This window comes from Microcebus murinus, chromosome 3, assembly GCF_040939455.1.
Source record: "Microcebus murinus isolate Inina chromosome 3, M.murinus_Inina_mat1.0, whole genome shotgun sequence".
Classification (NCBI taxonomy): domain Eukaryota; kingdom Metazoa; phylum Chordata; class Mammalia; order Primates; family Cheirogaleidae; genus Microcebus; species Microcebus murinus.
The window spans coordinates 19471428-19488221 of record NC_134106.1 but is presented as its reverse complement, the minus strand read 5'-3'; positions in this window follow the sequence as shown (position 1 = coordinate 19488221).

The following is a 16794-nucleotide window of genomic DNA, read 5'->3' as shown; positions in this document are numbered from 1 at the left end:
TGGATTTTGTCAATTTTACTTTGAATAGCTTTAATTTCTATATTTGCGTGAAGTATAGATTTTAAGAAGCCTAGATTTAACATTAGACAGATGCAGATTTGAAATGGCTCTGCCACTTACTAGCTGTGTGACCTTGGATAAACGACTTCAGTATCTCCAAGCCTCAGTATCCCCATCTGTAAAATAGGATGCTAGCACTTGTCACAAAGGATTGTTGCAAAGATTACATTAAACAATGTATGTAAAACACTCCATATAGTGTTAGACATTTAGGATTTCCCATGAGAAAATAAAAAATAGCTCCCACTAAGAAGGTAAAAATCTTCCCAACTATTCATCAGGCTAGAATAATAGGCACAGATAAAACCAGCTGCAAAGTTAACAAGATGCAGTGTCTTCTAAGGATGTACTGCAGCTGCAAAGTATCATAATAACCCCCTGCTTCTACTGCTTTCCTTCTCACTCGGAAACTTTGTTCTCTAAAATCGTAGATCTCAGAAACTGTTATGTTTGCAAATATAGCAGTAGAAATGAAGCCTCCTTCTCTTGCCTGAAGACTAAGTCCTTTTTGACTGAGATGCAGCCTCAATTTACAACTTAGGCACAGTGCTTCAGGTAAGAGATTTCTGGACATAGCATTTTATATATATCTTAACTTTACTGTTTCAATAAACCACAGGATTTTGAGCCCATTTTGCAGTCCAGCCTGGATATTGACCCTTTTACACACAGCCATGCTTTGAGTCTATCAAAATTCTGCTTTATTTTAAACTGCATCTAAACTCTGCTAAAGGTTACTTCTTCTAGCATGTGTTATTAAGTATAAGTAGGTATTACATATACATAGAGTTTCATTTGAAGCATCTTAAAATTTTTTTATCAATTTAAAAATAATATTTAAGTTAGCTATCTTTAAGCAAATTGAATGGTTTTTGCCTCCACATGATACTGATTTGGGATTAAGTTTCTTAGAGTTTCTTTCAGTTCTAGTACCCACTGAACTGTTATTTGAGTTGTAAAACTTATTGCCTAGGAAGTTGATTTTTTTTAAGTCAAATAAAAAACATTGTCAATGTTCCATTATCAAAATAGAATTCCTGAAAAGAGCAAAGCCTACAAGAGATGTGGCATTATGTGAAGAAACCTAATCTGAGGATCATAGGGTTACCAGAGGGGAAGAAGAAAACACTCAAGGGTTGGGCAAGCTATTTGAAGATATAATAGAGGAAAATTTCCCAGGCCTTGCTAAAAATCTCCAGATACAAGTTCAAGAAGCTCAAAGGACCCCTGGGAGATTCAATGAAAACAGGAAGACATCATGACATGCAGTCATCAGACTGGCTAAAATATCAACCAAAGAGGCCCTTCTAAGAGCTGTAAGACAAAAGAAGTAATTAACATACAAGGGAAAGGCAATCCGAATAACACCAGACTTCTTTACTGAAACTTTACAAGCAAGGAGAGACTTGGGCCCCATTCTCACTCTTCTGAAACAGAACAATGCCCAGCCTAGAATCTTATTCCCTGCAAAACTAAGTTTTGTATATGAAGGAGAAATCAAGACATTCTCAGATAAGCAAAGACTGAGGGAATTCACAAAGACAAGATCAGCCCTTCAAGAAGTATTTAAAACAGTGTAACCCACCGATCAGCACAATAAACACTCATGAATGTAAATCTACTCAAAGCTAAAGATCAAAGCCCAGATACCACAATGGCTCAAGAGAGAAAACAAAGCAACAAAGTTCAACCCAACATAATGAACAGAAATCTGCTCCATCTATAGTTATCTCAATAAATGTGAATGGCTTGAACTCCCCACTCAAAAGACATTGGCCGGCCTAATGGATAAAAAAAACACAAGCCAAGTATCTACTGCCTTCAAGAAACACATCTAACCTGCAATGATGCAGTTAGACTAAAGGTAAAGGGGTGGAGAACAATATTTCAAGCAAACGGAAGCCAAAAGAAAGCTGGTGTGGTGGTACTGATTACTGATAACTTAGTTTTTAAATCAACAAAAGTAATAAAAGACAAAGAAGGTCGTTATATAATGGTGAAGAATACAGTTCAACAAGAAGACATAACAATTCTAAATATATATGCACCCAACCTTGGTGCACCCAGATTCATAAAGCAAACTCTACTTGATCTAAACAAATGGATAAACAACAACACCTTAATAGTCGGAGATTTTAACACCCCACTGACAGCACAGGACAGATCCTCCAAAAAGAAAATCAACAAAGAAATAATGGACTTAAACAGAACTCTAGAACAAATGGGCCTGACTGACATTTACAGGACATTCTACCCCCAAACCACTGAATATACGTTCTTCTTATCACCTGATGGGTCATTCTCTAAGATTGACCATATCCTACGACACAAAGCACGTCTCAAACAATTTTAAAAAATAGAAATTATACCATATATCTTTTCAGAACACAATGGAATAAATGTAGAAATCAATCCTAACAGGAGTTCTCATTTCTACACAGTCATGGAAACTAAACAAATTTCTGCTGAATGATCACTTCATAAATGAGGAAATCAAGATGGAAATCAAAAGATTCTTTGAACTGAATGCCAAAGGAGACACAAGTTACCAAAACCTGTTGAACATAGCTAAAGCAGTCCTGAGAGGAAAGTTAATTTCCATAAATGCCTATATCCAAAAATTGAAAAGATTACAAATAGACAACCTAAGGAATCATCTCAAAGAGCTGGAAAAAGAAGAACAGACCAACCCCAAACCCAGCAGAAGAAGTGATATCATTAAGATAAATTCAGAAATAAACGAAATTGACAACGGGGAAACTATATGGAAGATTAATAAAACAAAAAGTTGGTTCTTTGAAAAAATAAACAAAATTGATACACCATTGGCTAGACTAATGAAAAGCAGAAAAGAAAAATCACTAATAACCTCCATCAGGAACAATAAAGGAGAAATTACAACTGATGCCCCAGAGATACAAGGTATAATTTATGAATACTACAAAAACCTCTATGCACACAAACTAGAAAATGTGGAGGAAATGGATAATTTCTTAGAAACACACAGCCTACCTAGGCTCAACCAGGAAGAAATAGAATTCCTGAACAGACCAATATCAAGTACTGAAATTGAAACAGCAACAAAAAACCTTCCTAAAAAGAAAATTCCTGGCCCAGATGGTTTCACAGCCAAATTTTACCACACCTACAAAGAAGAACTGGTGCCTATCCTGCAAAAATTATTCCACAACATCAAGAAGGATGGAATCCTCCCCAACACATTTTATGAAGCGAACATAACCCTGATACCAAAGCCAGGAAAGGATGAAACAAAAAGAACACTACAGACCAATATCCCTTATGAATATAGATGCAAAAATTCTCAACAAAATTCTAGCCAATCTAATCCAGGTGCTTGTCAAGAAAATAATCCATCACAACCAAGTGGGCTTCATCCCAGGGATGCAGGGATGGTTCAGCATACGCAAATCTATAAATGTAATTCACCATATAAACAAAAGCACAAATAAAGACCATATGATCCTCTCAATAGACGCAGAAAAACCATTTGACAAAATTCAACACCCTTTTAAGATAAGAATGCTCAACAAAATAGACATAGACGGGGCTTACCTAAAAATGACATAAGCCATATAAGACAAACCCACAGCCAATATCATATTGAATGGGGAAAAATTGAAAGCATTCCCACTTAGAACTGGAACGACACAAGGTTGCCCACTATCTCCACTTCTATTCGATATAGTGCTGGAAGTCCTTGCTACAGCAATCAGACAAGAGAGCGGAATTAAGGACATCCAAATGGGAGCAGAAGAGATCAAACTCTCACTCTTTGCTGATGTCATGATATTATACTCAGAAAACCCCAAGGATTCAACCAAGAGACTCCTTGAACTAATAAATGAATTTGGTAAAGTCTCAGGATACAAAATCAACACACAGAAAGCAGAGGCATTCATATATGCCAACAACAGTACAAGTGAGAACCAAATCAAAGACTCAATTCCCTTCAAGATAGCAACAAAGAAAATAAAATACCCAGGAATATATTTAACCAAGGAGGTAAAAGACCTCTACAGAGAGAACTATAAAACACTGAAGAAAGAAATGGCAGAGCATGTAAACAGGTGAAAGACCATACCATGCTCATGGGTCAGTAGAATCAACACATTGTTAAAATGTCTATACTACCGAAAGTGACCTACAGAGTCAATGCAATCCCTATTAAAATACCATCATCATTTTTCACAGATATAGAAAAAATAGTTTTATGCTTCGTATGGAACCAGAGAAGACCCCGTATAGCAAAATCAATCCTAGGCAATAAAAACAAAATAGGAGGGATCAATTTGCCAGATTTCAAACTATACTACAAGGCTATAGTAATTAAGACAGCTTGGAATTGGCACAAGAACAGGGAATTGACCAGTGGAGCAGAACAGAGAACCCAGATATAAAACCATCCTCATATAGCCAACTAATCTTTGACAAACCAGACAAAAACATACACTGGGGAAAAGAATCCTTATTCAATAAATGGTGCTGGGAAAACTGGATAGCCACATGCAGAAGACTGAAACAGGACCCACACCTTTCACCTCTCACAAAAATCAACTCACGCTGGGTAACAGACTTGAACGTTAGGTTCAAGTCTGTTAGGTTCAAGTCTAATAGTCTGAAACTATTAGAATTCTAGAGGAAAATGCTGGAAATACTCTTCTAGACATTGGCCTAGGCGAAGAATTTATGAAGAAGACCCCAAAGGCAATCACAGCAGCAACAAAAATAAATAAATGGGACCTGATCACATTAAAAAGCTTCTGCACAGCCAAAGAAGCTGTTAAGAGAGCAAACAGACAACGCCCAGAATGGGAGAAAATTTTCTCGAGCTATATCCGAAAAGGGCTGATAACTAGAATCTATTTAGAACTCAGGAAAATCAGCAAGGAAAAACCAAACAACCCTATCAAAAAATGGGCAAAGGACATGAACGGAAACTTCTTAAAAGAAGACAGAATAATGGCCAACAAACATATGAAAAAATGCTCAACATATCTAATCATCACAGAAATGCAAATCAAAACCACAATGAGATATCACTTAACTCCAGTGAGAATGGCCTTTATCAAAAAGTCCCAAAGCAATATATGTTGGCATGTATGCAGAGAGATAGGAACACTCCTACACTGCTGGTGGGACTTCAAACTAGTTGAACCTATGTGGAAAGCAGTATGGAGATACCTAAAAGCAATACAAGTAGATCTACCATTTGATCCAGCAATTCCACTACTGGGCATTTACTCAAAAGATCAAAAGTCACTTTATGAAAAAGACACCTACACTTGAATGTTTATAGCAGCACAATTCACAATTGCAAAGCTGTGGAAACAACCCAAGTGCCCATCAATTCATGAGTGGATTAATAAATGTGGTATATGTATACCATGGAGTACTACTCAGCTTTAAGAAACAAGGGTGATATAGCACCTCTTGTATATTCCTGGATAGAGCTGGAACCCATTCTACTAAGTGAAGTATCTCAAGAATGGAAAAACAAGCACCACATGTACTCACCAACAAATTGGTATTAACGGATCAACACCTCAGTGGACATATAGGAATAACACTTATCGGGTGTCAGGCAGGTGGGAGGGAGGAAGAGGGGATGGGTATATACAAATGCAATGAGTGAGATGTGCAACATTTGGGGGATGGTCACACTTGAGGCTCTGACTTGAGAGGGGTGGGGGGGCATGGGCAATATATGTAACCTTAACACTTATACCCCCATAATACGCTAAAATAAAAAAATAAAATAAAATAAAGAAGATCATAAAAAAATAGAATTCCTGGTCGGGCGCGGTGACTCACACCTGAAATCCTAGCACTCTGGGAGGCCGAGGTAGGCAATTGCTCGAGGTCAGGAGTTCGAAACCAGCCTGAGCAAGAGCGAGACCCCCCTCTCTACTATAAATAGAAAGAAATTAATTGGCCAACAAATATATATAGAAAAAATTAGCCGGGCATGGTGGCACATGCCTGTAGTCCCAGCTACTCAGGAGGCTGAGGCAGGAGGATTGCTTGAGCCCAGGAGTTTGAGGTTGCTGTGAGCTAGGCTGACGCCACAGCACTCACTCTAGCCTGGGCGACAAAGCAAGACTCTGTCTCAAAAAAAAAAAAAAGAATTCCTGATCTTTTCAGCAGATCTTGTTAATTAGTTGCTATAACATTATCTCTATACATTATGCAGCAGTTATTTTTTTAAATATTCATGGGTTCTATGTGAGATAATTCACTTTTCAGAACTATTTAGTAATATTTTACTTCCTACTTAGTGGTGAATATTCCAATGGTATATGTATTTCCAACGTGTCTTGGACCCAATGGTGATATAGGTGTGACCATGATTAAATGACAGTCTTCCTTTCCTGAATGACCACTTCACATCTTTTAGTCTCAACAACTGTCCTATTTCTCCTGGGATGGACATTATCCATGCACACAAACCTTAACTAAAAACATGAAGGTACCATATAATTCCTTTGGTTTTTATATCTAAATTTTTGGAAATATATTCTCTATGATGGACATTTTTGTTATTTTAAATTTTTCACTATTAAAAGCACACTGCAATTAATGCTTTCCTTGCACCCTTCTGAGATGAAAGGATAATCTATTTTCCTGAGTATTAATGGTGTAAAACACAGGCATGCTTCCCTAACATATGTAGGCTTCAATCAGACTTGCTGTAGTGGCTGCAACTCAATTTTGAAGTCTGGATGCCAAAGCCAGTTGTATATGTAGGAGGATTGGATTGGCAGTGGCCCGTGTTGTGTGCTTCGAGAGATGCCAGACATATCCCCACCCCCAAGATTACCATAATGCCTGCAACTGCAACAACAGAGATTCGTTCCTTTGGGTTTGTAACTTGCTATCTCAGAATAATCCTTTAAACAAATCATTCCTCCCTGATTATGGTCATTGTAGAAAATTGAGAACATATAGAGAAGTTGATACATGAAAATAGAAATTACCTGTAGCACACAACTCACACACCACCACTGTTAATCCTTTGGTTTCTTCTTTTCCTTTCCAATACATGAAATTGAAAAGTTGATCTTCTTTATAAAAATTCTTTTGTTATGTATTTAAGCAGCTTTACAATAAAAGAAATCTGATCACTATAAATTTCAAGCATTCTCTAAATTTACTTCTGGTTGTACATTTATGCAATAAACATTACTAAATACTACGTACAAGGAATTGAGATAGACACAGATTAGCGATATAGAACACTTTATCAGTGTATAAATGTGCATATATTTTTACAAATCAGTAATCAGACATGTAATCTGTGCATAAAATATTTTATGTTCTATTTTTCTTTTTCGACATTATTTCTTTCCTTTTCTTTTCTTTTAGAGATGGGGATCTCGATATGTTGCCCAGGCTGGAGTGTCTAGTCACAGGCATTATCATAGTGTAGTATAGCCTTGAACTCCTGGCCTCAAGCAATCCTCCTGCCTTAGCCTCCCAAGTAGCTGGGACTACAGGCACACACTACCAGACCCAGTTCGACATTATTTCTTATAGAGTTATACATATGCCTCAAACTTCTTGGTTTTTAAGGGTTATATAGCATTCAGTTGCGTGATTTCACCATTTCCCTATTATTGAAAATTTGGGATGTTTTTTCTCCCCTCTCACTTTCCTTGGACTTTATTCCTCAAAGGAATTATCAAATCAAAGTGCATAATTATTGCCTATTGGAGCAATCTTTTTTTAAAATTAAAATACTTATAGTAGGAGGAGCAAATTATTTGTGCCTTAGGTTTCTCATGGATTCAAACAGATGGTTTTCTTCCTATTTGGGGAGGTAGAGACACTAAAAGAGGTTAAGTGTCATAGAAAGGAAGGCAGAGGCCACTGAGGATGAACTTTACCCGTTTCGTAGTTCAGCCAACCTGTCTGAGAGCAACAGGAATGGTTGCTAGGATGACGCTCTTCCCACCATCGTTAGGTGGCGGATTCCAACAGCCCGTGAGCTCCCCAAGGGTGTGGCCCCCTGCATCCAGCATAAAGCCAACAGCCTTATTCTTCATTAGATTTGGTTTCAGAAGAAGAACCCACACTTCTGCATTTTATACACTGATACAGCTAAACAGATATCGATCCACCAATACATTCCTTCATATCTCTGCTGACCAGTGAGGCCTGAATTTTCTTGTGAAGATGGGCTGTGAAACAGGCGCTACACAGGCAGCCGGTCCGTGGGTGAGAGTTCATGGTGGTGCCCATGAGTGCCCTCTGAAGAGTCTTCATGCAGGGCTTGCAAAGGGGCTCCTCCCTAGGGACCCTTTAGACAACTCATGCAGGGCTGGCCATGCCCTGGCCAAACCTCTGCACTCCCATGATACTACTGAGCTACAGATAGCACCAGGTTCAATCAGGTGGTAGTGGAACCTCCTGGGTGGCTACGTGGTGACAAAGGCCTACTCTCTCTGCATGGTGGGAGATGGAGGGACACACTTCTCTTTCCCTCTCACCTTCCAGGGCTACCCAAATTCTGCCCCTGAGACAGAGGTAAGGCATGAGAAACCCGAGAAGGGGAAATTCCTAGCTATACTTCCTCAGTCCCAAAGGCAAGTGGGCAGGCCCGAGTTTTCAAATACTATAATCAAAAATAGAGATTTTATCCAGAGATTTATGTATGCAGTCATTCGATGAACATTTATTAAAGGCTCACTATGAGCTAAACATTATTTCAAGTGTTACGCATGCAGTGGAAAAATTTCTGCCCTCAAACCTTACACTTGCAGAAGAAACAAATAAATAAACAATAAATGAAGACAGTTTTCATAAAGGCAGAACATATAAAGTGCAAACATTAATGCTAAATTCATTCAATGTATTAATCACTCTGAATCACTCTCACAATTTCCTTTCAGTACCAAGCTGAATAAAATCTAAGAATATTCTTCAGTTCAATTTAACAAACTGAGTGCCTAGTTCCTACAGTGGGCTGTGAAGCTATAAAGAGAGGCTCCCTGTCTTCAAGACACTCACCTTCTGATAGGGAAGTTTGAGGTATTCAACTAAGCACGATAGTTGGTGGTTGTACTACATATCTCCATTTGGGAAGGGGAGATGTATGTGTTTCTATTCATGGAGCAAGCATGGGTCAATGGTATGCTTCAAGCTCAGCATATCCTGGGTCCGCAAACTAAGAGCCTGCACCTAGCTTCTTGTTTGATGAGTGTCATAGCTGTGCTTCCAGGAGAGAGTCCATTTCACCCCTCTGCTCTTCCACACTGCCCATCTTCTCCTTGCCTCCTTCTCCAGCTACCCTTTTTCCATGACCTATTGGAGAGTTAGCCATCTCCTTGCTTTCCTATTATCCCTAGGGTCAGGAGACATTGGGGATACTCTTTCCCTTGGCACTTTTCTCATCTAATTGGACCAAGTTTCTTACACCCTCAAACTCCCAAGGCAGGAAAGGATTCTTGGTACAACTTACTCATATTACAGATCGAACAATTGAGGCCCAGAAAGATTAAGTGACTTATCCAAGGTCAAATGGTTACTGAGTTGCTTCCTACAGGAGGGATTTTTTGCTGAAGTGAGCCCTGGGGGAGGCTTTCAGGGACAAAGTTTCACAGATTTAAAGGGTCTTACTTGTCTGCTGCTCTCCGTTAGCATGGAAAGGAAGAAGAACCCTTGGTTAACCAAATAGCGATAATGCACAGAACAATAAAATCACCTAGTCACCTAGACACATGGGGTAGAAGCAGGATGGCAAGTGGTTAAGAAGTGAGTGGGTAATGAGGGGTCCAGGCTGGATCCCTTGGGAAGTCTGTTGACAGGGAGAGAAAACAGTAATTAAGAACTGAAATGAAGACAAGAGGTTTATCATCTCAGGGTAAGGGAGACATGAATATGTTGGTGGGCAGAAGCAAAGATCATTTATTAGAAAAGATTCCAGTTGCAAGAAAGGAAAATAATTGACCAAGCAAAGTTTAAAGGAAATGGAATAGAATGAGATTAAAGCCATAAATGGAGACATGACTTCTTGTTTCATTCTGCCACTAACTATATATTTGACACTAAACTCCATGAGGACAAGAACCACATCAGGTTTTGTTTACCATTGTGTCCAGTACTTGGCACATAGCAGGCACTCCATAATGTTTGCTGGAGAAATAAATGAATGAATGAGTAAGGGAACTTCCCAGTGTAGTACTGATACACTCAGCAAAAGTTTAGGTCCAAATTAAAGAAGGGAAAAAAAAAAGAGGTAAGAAGGAGGTTGCAATATAATACAGATGCCTGCTTTTGCCTCTTTGACCAGTGTACTGTATGACATCCAAGAAACCAAGACAAATTATCAGTGGTCACTGCCATATAGAGAAACTGACAGTCCTGGTGACTTCAGTGCTGATGTTAATTGGAACTGTAGACTACAGCATGAAGTTATTCATCATGCTGAGTTTTGAATGCCAAATAAAATTTATCATGTAAGTCTTTATATGACTAACAGAGTAGCTGGTGCCCTTGATGGAAATTTCACACACAAAAAAAAATAATAGTGAAATTATACATATATACAGGGGTGATATTAAAAATACTTAACAACTGGCATGACTTAAAAGCTGACCAACAGACTGGCCCTAAGCAACCAGTGTGGCTGCAATAATCAGGACTGCACAGGGCTGTCACTTATATTGAAGCTCAGAGACCGGCAGTGCCAAGTCTTTAAAAGGCTCTTTTGCTAGGTGGAAGAAAGAGTGTGCAAAGCAGTGTCGCATGCTACCAGAGCAACATCTTCCCCACGGATTCTTTGCCTAATGCTTCTCCATCCAACAGAGCAGGACCTTCCTCACTGTTTCCCTAGCTTTGTCCTCCAGACTTCAGCAACCCCTCATACTGGACATATGTCTCAATTTCTGGCATCCTTGACTCATCTAGTTCTTGAGCCAGCAGCACCTGGGTGGGACCTGCCCTTCATTTACCTATATGCCAATTACCTTTACCACAACTATCCCCAGTATCTGCAACCCCCCAACCGTGTACATAACAGGCTGGGTTCTTCACAAGACTTAGCCACAGAAAGACTCAAAGAAAATGTTGTGACATTGAGGGCAATGGTAGAAAAACAAGCTTCAAGAAGATGCAGACTGAAAACAATGCTAGGAGAGGAGATTGTAATCTCTTGAGCAGGGAGGGATTTGTGGGAGGATTTGTAGCATGCTTCCAGACCAGGCCTTGAAAGATGGCTAGGATTCAGAAAAGAAGAGAAGAAGTAGGGGGCATTCCTAGAAGAGAGACCAATGTAAATAAAAGCAGAGAGTTGAAAATGCTGTATTCTCAATTAATAAGAGAATACATAGTTGTTCCAGGTAGAGTGGCATGTTTGTATAAATAAAATACACTGCATTTTGGAGGATTTTGAATGCCAGTCTTAGGACTCAGGACATATCTTTGTCCTAACTCCCTTCTGTACTATTAATATTATCCACTAGATCTGGAAACTGAGGCAGGAAAAGAGGTAAGGAAAGATTGGCACACGGACTTGTAAAGTATAGGATGGAGGAAGATCAAGAGACAGCGAAGTGTGGCATGGCTAGGATCAAAGATAAAATAATCATCGGCCGGGCATGGTGGCTCACGCCTGTAATCCTAGCACTCTGGGAGGCCGAGGCACGTGGATTGCTCAAGGTCAGGAGTTAGAAACCAGCCTGAGCAAGAGCGAGACCCCGTCTCTACTATAAATAGAAAGAAATTAATTGGCCAACTAATATATATATATAGAAAAAATTAGCCAGGCATGGTGGCGCATGCCTGTAGTCCCAGCTAGTTGGGAGGCTGAGGCAGAAGGATTGCTTGAGCCCAGAAGTTTGAGGTTGCTGTGAGCTAGGTTGACGCCAGGGCACTCACTCTAGCCTGGGCAACAAAGTGAGACTCTGTCTCAAAAAAAAAAAAAAAAAAAAAAGAATCAGAGAGGCAGAACAAGTTATGTGGTAACCAGACTGACCTAGAGGTGCTGGGGCAGATCAGGCGTTGAAGGAGAAGTAGGAAGCAGTGCCAAGCAGTGCCTGGAACAAATCCACCGGCCCCAAAATGTAGCGCAAGAGCTTTGTAGAAGCCTTGTCTAGGGACAGGCAGGGTTCCATCAAGAGGATGGAAGCATTTTGGACAATATGTATATTGAGGGGTCACTGTGAAGGTTGTTGACCAGAGGCCAACAAAATGGAATTTTAGAAAAATGAATTAAGTCACACTGTAGGACTACATTTAGAAAGAATAACATATCAAGGCATGATTTGAAAGTTATGAAAGTCTTTTGAAAACACACAGTTTGATTTTTCTTTGCTCACCATAGTACCTAACAAGCAGTGCTTACTGAATAACTGTCAAATATGAAATGAATTCCCTCTACAAATTGATTGCTTTTGTCCTTAAATTATGAATATCTCTTAGAATAAAGGAATAAATTAATAGCATGGTTTATATATCAAATTCCTGTAAGTTTGGCCAACGTGAATCACTTCTGTACGGCTTAAAAATTCCTGAGTAAACTAATAGAACTGAATTCCTAAGCCTTGTAGGTTGAGGATCTAATGCTTAACCAATTGTTTGGTTGAAAGCAATGGAAACATATTCTTGCTACTGGTACAAAAATTAATTCATTGGACAGTAGGGCAAGTCAGAGAATAAAAAGATTTGTTGGATCATTTGGCCTCAAGAGGTTAAAACCAAAGAAGCTTCAGGAATCTTAGTAGCAGGGACTTATAACTGTCTTTCTATGGCACTGCTTTCAGATAATGTAGATTCATTACCTTCTGTGTCTGTGTTTCTCAGCTCAATATTTAAATTATGGGGCGGGGGGAGTGTTATTGGCCAAAGATCAAACATCAACCTCTATGTTGAGGGTAGATGGCAGAGTTTTGTTACTGACAGACTCATCAAAACCAAAACCATGTAGTGGATGTCTAGGGGTAGCCCCTAAGGAAGAAATTCTAGGTAGACAAAAAATAACTGATGTCTACTCTGGGCATTTCCATTTAGATATTTACCCTCAAAAGAGTATGCATAAGTGATTAGACAAGATGCTGCTTAATGACCCTTCGTCCATGAGAAGTCTACACATTGGAATGGACATTTGTCATTCCAGAGACCAAATCCTACAGGTAAAGGTGAATACGTGGACTATGGAGCTTATCTATGATGGTCTGTCCTTAAGTGACTAATAAAGTTCATCATCTCCTAATCTGTTTATAGGTCAATTGAAATCCTCTTTTTTGAGGTGCTTGTCAAAATCTTTTGCCTACTTTTTTATTATGTTTTCTTTCTTTTTCTCATTGATCCATTGGGGTTCTTTACATATTCTGGAGATGAGTCCTTTCTTGGATATATGTATTACATATGTCTTCTCCCATCTTATGTTTTTCCTTTTTACTCTCTTAATCATATCATTTGATGAACATAAGTTCTTCATTTTAATGTTTCCCATTCTATCAGCTTCTCCTTTATGATTAGCACTGTTAGTGTACTGTTTGAAAAATGTTTGACAGAGAAACTATAGTAGTTGGAAAAACAGTAATAGGTTCATGCAAAACTAAAAATAATTAAGAACAAAAAACATGGCATCGGAGCTTCCCTGTTTAGCAATATTCCATGAATATTGTCACACATCCATTTCAGAAGAGCAACGTGTACTAACTCTATGGGGGAAAACAATGGAAGCTCTGCCTTTGGTATTTCTCCTGGACTCTGCCCTATCTGCTTCTTCCTTTGACTTTTTTTTTTAGACAGAACCTTGCTCTGTTGCCTGAGCTAGAGTGTAGTGGCATCATCATAGTGCACTACAACCTCATACTACTGGGCTAAGCAATCCTCCTGCCTCAGCCTCCCCAGTAGCTAGGACTATAGGCACCACCACCTCTGGCTAATTTTTCTATTTTTTGTAGAGACAGGGTCTCACTCTTACTCAGAGCTGGTCTTGAACTCCTGACTTCCAGGCAATCCTCCCACCTTAGCTTCCCAAAGTGCTAGGATTACAGGCATGAGCCACTGCACCCTGCCCCCTTGGCTAATTTTAATCTGTATCCCTTCCCTGTAATAAACTATAACTGTGAATTTAAAAAAAAAAGAGAAAAAAGGAAAAAAATGGAATCAATTAACTTCAGGGGAAAAATCATACAAGAAACAAAACATAATCATGGTATACCTCTTAGTTCAACTGTGACAATTATATATACAATCATCATAATATCATCCATGACTACTGATTTATCAAAAAATTATTATAACTTTCAAGGTCTCTCAAGGGGTCTAATAAGTAGTGATCATCGTCCCAATCTGAGTTCTGAGCAAATGGAAAAATAAAATGAAAGAATTAGCAGAAAGAAGTTAAAATGCCACTGTTATTATAACTGATAGAAGCCAGGCTAGAGGGTGGAGCATCAAGTCTGTTTGCAAAGTGGGACGATTAATACAAAACCAGACTTAGGTAGAATTACCCCTTGGGCTGTGGGCAATGCTGGACCAAGGCAGGCCTTTTCACGTGGGTCCCTAATGGTGCCTATTCAGCCAACAGGAGCCCCTTTGGGTCAGCAAGTGATTGTTTTCATCCAACACCACTAGATTTTCAAAGTTGTAGTTTAGTTTAAACAGGAGGAAACTTTATCTGTAATACTTTTGGCAAAAAGGAAAACAATTTTAGCCAGATATTCATATATAGGAATATGTTTTTTTTTTTGTTTGTTTTTTTTGAGACAGAGTCTCGCTTTGTTTTCCAGGCTAGAGTGAGTGCCATGGCGTCAGCCTAGCTCACAGCAACCTCAAACTCCTGGGCTCAAGCGATCCTCCTGCCTCAGCCTCCCGAGTAGCTGGGACTACAGGCATGCGCCACCATGCCCGGCTAATTTATATATATATATATCAGTTGGCCAATTAATTTCTTTCTATTTATAGTAGAGACGGGGTCTCGCTCTTGCTCAGGCTGGTTTTGAACTCCTGACCTTGAGCAATCCGCCCGCCTCGGCCTCCCAAGAGCTAGGATTACAGGCGTGAGCCACAGCGCCCGGCCCAGGAATATGTTTTAATTAAGCTATAGCAAATGCTATTTAAAAAATAAACTAAATTGATACTGTCTCAAGCATTAAAAATATTTTTATGAAAATATAAATTGATTTCTTGACCATGTCACGGGCCAGGTCAGGTGTCCCTCAGCAGTGGAGGCAGCTCTGCCCTTTTCCACATGAGACTTGCAAGGTTGCACTGGTCATCTCAGCATCAGAAACATGTGGGGAAGGTCCTCATGGGCCAGGCCTGGATATGCCACTCCTCCTTTCCACTCATGTTCGACTGACTAGAGACTTAACTGCAAGGGAACTGAGACATGTAGTCCAGCTCTGAAGAACAGGAGACTACAAATTTTGGTGAACATCTGTCAATCTCTGCCAGTGGTATAAGATTCACTTGGGCAGGGACCTTTTCTGTTCCTCATTCCCCCTTGTGCCTGACATATAGTGGGCTCTCAATAAATGTTTGTTGAATAACAAATGTAGACGAAAGAGCATAGGCTGCAAAACCAAAAAGAGCTAAATTCTAATCCAAGCTCTGCCACTTCCTAATTGTACTAATTTAGACAAGTTACTTAAATTTCTCAAGCCTCAGTTTCTCATCGTAGAACAGAGATAAAAATATGTTTGTGATCAGACTGAGGCCATAGCAGCCAGGTGTGGGAGTGAGTAGTGGCTGGAAATATGCCAACAATAATCATGTTTGTGAAATTGGCCTCTTTGATTTCCTCCCAAATAGCTCTGGGAGTGGGAAGGCACATGTAACATGGAGACAGTGGCTGTCTCACATGTACTCTTCTTCTTCTTCTTTTAATGTATTCTTAGAACACCATGGTTGTCCAGGAACTGATGGAAACTGCCATTCCCTATTTTCTGGCTCTGAAACCCTGGGTGAAGTCTGTGGCCATATGGTCAAGGCCTGGGCCGAGGCTGCAGGTTGCTAATGCCTTTGTGCTAGCAGGTCACTGTGTGCTTTCTGCTCCCACAGTCCCTCCAGAGCCCCCTAGGCTGCACTCTGCCACATGAGCTGCCCAGCAAGGGTGCCTTGGGTCATATTATCTTGCCTTAATATCTTTCAAGTGTTCACTCGCACTGGGCTAAGGCAGGAATCCCCAGAGCAGAGTCAGCAATAAGGTTAGTGACAGGCAGCTTACAATATTCATGACATCCCTCCCACGTTCACCCAGATTTGCCCCATTGTCCTTAAAGGGAGTTCTTTCTCAGGACCTTCTTGATTCTTCAAGCAACTAGATCCCCTCCCACCAGGCGTCCAGACATTATAGATCTGTCGGAACTCTGGGCTGAATCCAGGCTAGGCAGCCAAGTCGGGACTCCCTGAGCCCCACCCTATCTTTTTCTGCTTTGCTGGGCTGGTGTTGGCATTCAATGAGATAAAGCAAGTAAAATACCAGAGTTGCTGGTGGCATGAAAGAGGCACGCAGTAAGTGTTGGTTCTTTTTATATCTCCTGGGCTACTCTGACATCACCAAAATTGATAGATACATCATTTGTTCTCCGAGGTTGATGCCCCATAACTTGAAGCACAGGACTGACAGTTAGAAAAATCTGTCTTAACCACTTTGAACAACTTATTAAATACTTATCCCCCTCTTAGCTCAGCTTCCTCCTTTGTAAAGTGCTTCTACCAACTAATAGTATTATGTAAGGCACAAATAAGATGGCATGCAAG